An 8,307-nucleotide genomic window follows, 5' to 3' on the forward strand; every position below is an offset into this window, starting at 1 on the left:
TAGGATGGTGAAAAGCAGAGAGTAGGTACGAGGGGTCTTCAATAACACAGGTTAGTGGTGAGGGCCCTAGAAGGACACAGAGTGGGAGATGGGAGGAGGTGAGGTGGACAGGACTTGGCTGAGGACTCTGCAGGAAGGGTGAAGGAATGGAGAAGCTTGACCCTCTCCTAGGGTTCTCACCAAGATGTCAAAGTGGTCCTTATTAAGATACTGAAGACAGAAAGCACTTGGGGAGGAGTTGTTGGGATCACCACGTGGAGATGTCCCAGGCACAACTGGATCTTCAGGCCTGGCTTTAGGAAAGGCTTGGCTTAGAAATATGGATGGACAGATTGCAGAGTAACTGAGAACTGTGGGTGTGGAGATGCCCATCTGATAGGGTGTAAAGAGTGAGAAGAATCTAGGCCTGAGCTCTGTAAATAGTCACAAAGAAAGGGAAGCTGAGACCTTCCTTCTTCCTGGAGGCAGGAAGTGAGGCATCTCAGAAGTGAAGGAGGAAACTTCAAAAGGAAGGAAAGATCAACCATGCCCAATGCCATCAAGTGTTCACATGAGGTTGATAGGCTGAGAAGCAGCCTTTGGATGCAGCGATAAGGAGGCCACTGATGGGATTGGAAAGATTAGCATCAGGGGAGTGGTAAGGGGGCAAGGCTCCTGTAGTGGGAAACCAGAGAAAATGCACTCACTCATAACCAGGCACAAACCATATTAGACTCAGCATGGATGAACCCATTAGTGCATGCTTACTGTATTCCTACACTAAGTGTGCCACAGGTGGCAGGGTGGGAGAGCCGCACAGACTCCAGCCACACAGTGGGAAAGTTACTTATTGACCTTTCTTCTCTTTTTCAGACAGGGTCTCCTATGGCCCAGGCTGACCTTGAACTCACTATGCAGCCCTTGTTGACTCTGAACTCCTGATCTTCCTGCCTCAGCCTCCTGGGTGCTAAGATGATAAGGTTAAGCCATGTTGCCTGGAAAATCTCTGTAAGCCTTCATTTCCTCCTCTGTAATATGTGCATCAAAGTGCCTATCTCAATTGGCTGATGTGAGTTAAATGAAATAATTCAAACTCTTAGCCTTAAGGCTCAACTATAATGCTTACTGGTACTGTAGTGCAAAGCATACATCAAACTATGGGATCGGTGTTCTTCCACAGATGAGGAATCCGGGGCTGGGATATGGGAGCACAGAGACATCTAGAAGGCAGATTTGATGGACACCAAAGCTTTTGCTAGCCCAGTTGCCTCTTTGGTGGAGGGCTTGGAAAGCCAAGATAGAGGCTTGTATAGCAGGTTAGGCACACAGCAGGGAAAGAGAATGGCCAACGTCCAGGAGAATCAATCTGGCACCGTGCTCAGAGAGTGGGCCAACAGATGAAGAGATCAGTAATTAGGAAACCAACACCCGGGGTACAGAGGCACATGGGCGTGGGCTCTCGCAGTAAGAGTGAAGAAGGAACCTGGCCACCTGAGGCCTCTAGGAATGGAAAAAAAATAGGGAAGGAAGGAGAAGATACAGGGCATGCATGTGATGCGATTCATGAAGAGATGTAGTCAGCAAAGATTTAAGGCCTACCATGTGCCAAACTCACTAAACGCCAGAGACAGAGCCGTAGCTCAGACAGATCAAGTGTCTGTGTCCATAGTGCTCAAAGGTAGGGAGACCCGTGAACTGACCCTCCTGAGCTGGACTCCAACCATCATAGTCCAAGTTGTAGAGACTAATGAAGTTAGAGAAGGTAGAAAAGGTGGAGACAGAAACTCAGAAGATAGGTTGAGGGCAGGGAAGCACAGTATGAGAATCTAGATGTTAGATGCAAAATCATTTTACAAGGTCCTGTGGTCAAGAGCCAATATGGGAAAAAGTGAAACACAATTAACTAAGTTAGTAGCTGAAAACTTAGCAATTTTCTTCCTGAACCTTCCAAACAACTTCAAGTGGATGTCGTTACTCTCATTTTCAACTGAGAAAATGAAGCCCCAAGAAGTTTAGTCACCCATTAGAAGGCCTGAGATACAGCTGTTTCCCTTTCTTTTCCCTTGTTCCTCCTCTTCTTCCTTCCTGAACAGTCACAAGGAAGCCAAGTTCTAGGCTCTGGGAGATAACAAGTTCATTCTACTGAGTTGAGAGTTGGCAGAGGGGGAGGCAGTTAGTTTTTTTTACCAGGGAACACAGGGAACTGGAAGCCTGTTGAAGTAGTTGAAAATGCCCTGGCCTCAGAGAGTTACACAGGCGACTGTGGACACTGGAACAGAAAGGTAGCAGAACACTGATGAGAAACTGGACTCTAGCATCCGGAACTTCTGGGAGAGGCTTCTGCTAACAGGTTCCAGCACCAGAGAGGGGAGAGTCCAGGCTGGTTGCTTTTGCCACTGACAGGCAAGACCTGGGCAAGGAGGAGAGTACAGGAATCAGGGAACCTGGGACAGGAAGGAGCAGGGACTGGAATGCCAGGAGTTGAGCTCAGGGTGGGCAGGCACTGGAGGAGGGAACAGCCTAAGGCATCCCCTATGGAAGGGGTCTGGCAGAGTGGAGGAAGATGAGGCCTGTAGCGCCTGGTGGTCTGAGGATAGGTGTGATGGTTAATCTTCATTGCCAACTTGACTAGATTTGGAAGCACTTACAAAGCAAACCTCTGGTCTGTCTTCAAAGGTGTTTCCAAAGAGGTGGAACTGAGGTGGGAGCCCCCACCCAAAGGTGGGTTGCCATCACAATCTATAGGTTTGGGTACCAGAGAGAGTAGAAAGAAGAAACTAAGAGAAGCACCAGCACACCTCCTCCCTGTCCTCTCCCTCTCCCCCTCCCCTCTCCTTGTCTTCTTCCTGACTGTGGGTGCAATGTGACCAGCCACCTCATGTTCCTGCTCTCATGCCTCCCGCACCATGATGGACCATGCCCTCAAACTGTAAGCCACAATAAACCTTTCCTTTCTCACAAATTCCTTTTGTCGTGTTATTCTGTCACAGCAATGAGAAATCAACTAATATAGGTCATAGCTTACAGACAAGGGTCTCCATGGACACAGGTTTGCTAACTCCCAATGCTTCTTAAATATCTGCTGAGTAAATGAAAGAAATGAAGTGGAGGAAAAGGATCCAGAAAAAGAGAAATTGGGGGCAGGGGAGGCAGGGAGGATGCAGGAGAGATCCTGTGGTAAGAAAGGATACCTGTGGGGAGGTAGGGAAACTGTCTCCAGAAAGGTAAGGGACCGTGTGAAATGCCTCCCATTGTGTGGGTAGCTGAGGTGTCTTCAACAGTGAGAAAGTAAGAGATGGGCTTGTGTATTCATTTGTTTGCTCATTGTCAAGCCTGTGTATGGAACCAAGGGTCACAAAGATGCCTAACATGCAACCTTGACAGCAAGCAGCTTTGTTGGAGAAACAGAATAAGGATAAGGCAGAGACAAAGGAGAAATAAAAGGAGCCCCTGGTAGAGTCCGAGACAGTTGTATTTGGGCCATATCTGAGAGTGAGAAGGGACTAACCAGAAGGAAGGAATGAAGGGCCTTTGAAGTAGTAAAGCAGGGTGTGCAAAGGTCAGGGTCATGGAAGGATGTACTCTCTGTTGGGAACTACAAGGAACTCAAATCACTTGAGCTCAAAATGTGAGCACTAAGAGAAACAGGCCAGGCAATGAGCTAAAGAGGTTGTGGGGAGAGCCGATTATGATTCATAAACCTTATTTAAAAGTTGGGATTTCCTGCAAAGGAAACAGAAACACTAAAGCACAGCAAAATGGCTGGGTTTGCATTTTTATTCGAGTCCTTTTTCTTGCTGCAATGAGAGGCACAGATTGGAAGAGAGAAGGGAAGTATAGACCCATTAGGAGGTGCTTACAAAAGTTCAGATGGAAAGAAAGGCTGTGAGGCAAGGGCAAGCACAGAGGTGCTGGAGGAAACGGGATGAGATGGCAGACTCTGCTGGAAAGGAGGCAGAATCAACAGGTTCCTGGTCTTACAGTCCATGGAGAAAGGGGTGGTTACAGATAATGTCTGGGTGCAAAGACTGTGATTTGGGGAAGGTATGATAAACTCAAATTTGTATATGGTAAGGGGTCTGTGAGCTATACATTAAGATCAAGTATGTCTCAGGTACCTGAAGGTCACAGCTCAGAGGAGAGGTATTTGGGACTCATCAGTCTATATGACAGCTAAAACCACGCAAACTCGTGAGATAGGTCATCAGAGGCTCATGTCCCTGAGAGAATCAGATCCAAGCCAGAACCTTAAGGAACAGCAGCACCTAGGGGCCATGCAAAGGACTTCAAAGGTGACCCAGGACAGCCAGGAGGAGTTCTGTGAGAGATGCACAGATCCCACTACACCGCCATCATTTGCTTTTTGCCTGTCTCACTGCATTAAAGTGTCACCCCACCCTGTTGAGGGTAGAAACGGTGATTCTACCATTGTATTCTCATCACCTAGCAGCCTGGCTAGCATATCGGTTCTCGTTTCGAGTTAAGAGAATAAAGCAGTGACTCAGAAGCCAAAATCAAAAACAGCTCAGAGAGGGAAGAAAGCTCAACTATGTCAGCTCCTGCCAAGAGGTCAAGCAGCTGAAGACTTTCGAAAAAAATCTCCTTGATTTGGCAGGAGAGAGGTCACTTTCTCTTAGGGGGAAGAGTGGGACATTGTGGGAGGGGTAAATGAAGTGAGCACAACTTAGATGCAGAAGAGTCTCTCACAAAACCTGACGGTAAGGTAAACTGACGAAGCCTCTTACGTACGGGGCATTACAGGGTTAAAGGAGGACACAGGCAGAATTCTGACAGTGTCCCCAGGAGGAATAAGAGCAAGGATGAAATCAGAGACATGGGAAAGACAAATAATCAGTCAAGTTAAATCCCCATGGAGGAGTGAGGGATGGTATCCTAAATAAAGGTGGGAGAGTTGGTCTTAAGTAGAAGAGACACCTACCTACTCATTATTAGGGAACGAAGGATAAAGGATTCAAGAGGATGTCAGTGAGGTGTGAAAAGGTAGAATTCAAACTTTAGTTTCTTCAGTGAGTGAGCAAACCAAGATTTCCACCCGTCAGTCCTTCCTCTCTTCCAACACGCACATCCACTTTGTCAGCTTGCTGACCCCACTGTTTAAAGAACAGCCCCTGTCTCCTGCCACTCCTCCAGTGCAGGCCAGCCTGACCCCCTTCCTGGGTTTCTGCAATACCTCATGTCTATTCTCAGGCGCCTCCCCCAGTCACCACAGACCTGCTGGAGTAGTGTTTCTAAAACAAAGCTGGCTACATCACTCCACAGTTTCAAATGATTTGATGGCTTTCCATTATTCTGGGGTCAAAATGAGCTTCCTGTGGCCATGAAGACCCTGAATGATCTCAGCTTCCTCCGGACACTCCCATCTCTCTCTTCACTTCTTGCTGTAAGTGCCACAATCACTGACTTGCTCTATCTCTCAGACACAAGATACACGGACTTTTAAATGCCATTTTCTTGGCTTGGAATATTCTCCACCCATTTCCACTTCTCCTTTCCTTGATTGACTCCTGACTAATTCTCCAGTTTTAAGGCTTCTTCCAGAAAGCCTCTTCTGGACATTCTATGCTGGCTATGCTTCCTTGATGAGCACTGCTATGTTATGACAACCCCCAACCCGGAGTGTGTAAGCTCCTGAGGTTAAGGAGCATGCCCATTTTGTTTACTTTTGAAAAAGCCCACTCTACTACAATGCCTGGCAGAGTAGATATTTTGTATGTATTTGCTAAATGAGCCAGTAGGCTATTGAAAACAATGAGATGAATGATTTGGGTGTGTGAAAAAAAAAATTTCTTTATAGAAGGTCCTACGTGGGTATTTACAGAAACCAGAATTTCTAAATATGCCACTTAGTGTAGCTGAGAAACCATTCTAGATAGGGTTGATAATTTACATGTGAGAAGGCTCAAAGACAGTGGAACAGAGTATCAAGGAGAATTTGAAGGGATGGTTCTGCCAATGAGCTTGACGGAGAGCAAAAGCCAAGTAGGAGTGGATTAGGAAATAAGAGTTCAAGGGCAAGAGGTCAAGGACATAAGGTCATATTTTGTTAAAGTTGCAGTTCTCGACAGGTGGGCTTCACAGGGGTCACCTAAGACCGTTGAAAAACACAGACATTTCCAATGTGATTCATAACAGTGTTGAAATTACAGTTATGAAGTAGCAACGGAAATGATTTTATGCTTGGGGGTCACCACAACCTGAGGAACTGGTAAAGGGTCACAGCGTTAGGGAGGTTGAGAACCATGGGGTTAAAGGGTAAAACGGGAGAAAAGGTGTCTGAAAGCCGTGGAGAGGTGGGTATTATGTGCAGTGAGGAATGTAGGAGTTTAGCCATGGGACCCAGCAGTTCAAACAGAGTGGCCCTGGGAGGAGAGCAGGTGCCAGGAGCACAAGGAGGTAAAGAAGCTGTGAAGCTGGCATTTTGGGAGACACCTAGGGCCTGGGTAGGATGTGGGTCAGGGAAAAACCAGTCCAGCTCTCAGTGCCCAGGGAGCAGAAGTTCTGGAGGTCTGAGGACGAAGAGCAATTGTGTGAGCCTTAGAAGTTAAAGGGCTTCTTTGCAGTAACAAAACTCACAGTTCTTCTTGCAATGTGGACGCACGGTCCACAACTGTCTCCTAGACGTCGTACAAGAGGCTGTGTGGCAAGGGCAGTTGCAATACAGCCTTCTGTTAGTTCCAGGTCTCTGAGACACCTGTAATACATGAGCAGGCTGAGGAAATATGTAAAAAAATCCCTATGATGTGTTGCCTGATAGTATTTCCAATGGACGTGCATTGGTCTGAGAGGTGTTGGCAGGACCATTGTCTCCCGTGGTATGAGTTGGCTGTGACAATGACTGCTCAGGTATCCTGGCTGTAACATTTCTGTCCTATGCACACTGTACCAAGAACTTCTTCCACAGGTACATTCTGGCTTGACACCTAGAGTGGGTGTCAATTGGTTCTCTCAGAGCATCTTCAGGATGTCTGGTGGCTGTGAGTGCAGGAAAATGTATGTTGCCTGGGACTGAGTCCCTGTGGGGCTGAGTAGGGCTATGATTGTGTCCCCTGTGGGTATTTGAAGAGTTGACATAAGCGACAATATTTTTCTGGCCTATGACCTGTGGCTGTGGGCCCAGCCCATGCACACTGAGTTCATTGTGCCTTTGAGTTCTCTCTCCCCACCCCCTCCACGTGGGACCTAGGCTTGCAGTGACCTCTCTCTGTCCCCTGACCAGGACTCTGATTAAAGCATCCTGGACACAAACTCCCAGGCTCTGGCACCAGGATGTACTCAGAACGCCAGTTTGGGTGACCCACCGCTACTTCAGGCTTCCTCCTCTCTCTCCTGCTTCTCTACTTCTGCCCCTCAGTTTCTTTGTCTGTGTCTTCGTGTCTCTGTCACACACCCATCCCTGCATTCTGACATACGGCTCCAATAGAGCCAGGTAAAACACACACAAACACACACCCTCACCAGGACCCGCTAGTCCTGACACACGCTCACTCTGACCCACACCCCCTCCAAGTGACACGCACATGCACACACAACCCGCGCGGGGACACTCACTGACTCACACTCGCTGCACACACACAGCCCAGACCTCACCCCTACCCCACCCCCCACCCCACCCCGCGCACACTCAAGCACTGCCACACACTCCCACTCGATGACACCCGCACACAAAGACCCCCCGGCCCTGCCTCCAAGCTCACGTTCACGCTCGCCCTCTCCCGCAGGCCCCGGCCCCCCCCCCCCCATTGTCTCGGCTCAGAACAAAGCCCCCGGCTCCGCCGCCGCCGCTGCCGCCGCAGTCGCCGAGGCCGACCAACCCCGCGGGTGCGGCCGGACGGGCCGGGCACTGACCTCCGCGCGGTGCGGGCTCTCTCGCCCGGTGCTGGGGCGCCGTCCGGCCGCGGTCAGCCCCCGGGGCAGCGCCCGCCTGCGCGGGGCCTGGGGCCACGCATCGTCCGCCCTGCTTGGCTCGGGCTCACAGTGCCCTCGGCGCGGCCCGCCGTCCGTTTGCGCTCGCTCCGCCGTCGGTCTATCTGTCCCTCTGTCCGCCACCGCCGCAGGGGCGCCGCCTCCTGCACAGCCACCCCGCGGAGGATGCAAGATGCGCCGCCGCGGCCCGAGCCCCCTCCCCTCCCCTCCCCTCCCTCCCTCCGCGCGGTAACCCGAGCCCCCGCCCTCCGCCGAGCCCCCGCCCCCGCCCCCACCCGCGCCGCCGCGGTCCCCGCGCCTCCCGCCCGCCCTCCGCCCCTCCACTTCCCGGCCCCAGGCCCCGGGCGCCGGATCCCGCCCCAGAGCCGCGCCGTCCCTTCTCCC

At 50.4% G+C, this 8,307-nt stretch overlaps 1 protein-coding gene across 1 annotated transcript in view; it reads right to left on the bottom strand.

The window, feature by feature from the left end:
• Dchs1 (dachsous cadherin-related 1) overlaps window positions 1-8,089 on the bottom strand; it is a 34,471-nt gene extending 26,382 nt beyond the window's left edge. The window contains exon 1 of the mRNA XM_036190044.1: window positions 7,846-8,089. The gene's annotated coding sequence lies outside the window, so the exon portion shown is untranslated. The remainder of the gene's footprint in view (window positions 1-7,845) is intronic.
• Between the last annotated feature and the right edge of the window lie 218 nt (window positions 8,090-8,307).

This window comes from Onychomys torridus, chromosome 1, assembly GCF_903995425.1.
Source record: "Onychomys torridus chromosome 1, mOncTor1.1, whole genome shotgun sequence".
In the NCBI taxonomy this organism is placed as follows: Eukaryota; Metazoa; Chordata; class Mammalia; order Rodentia; family Cricetidae; genus Onychomys; species Onychomys torridus.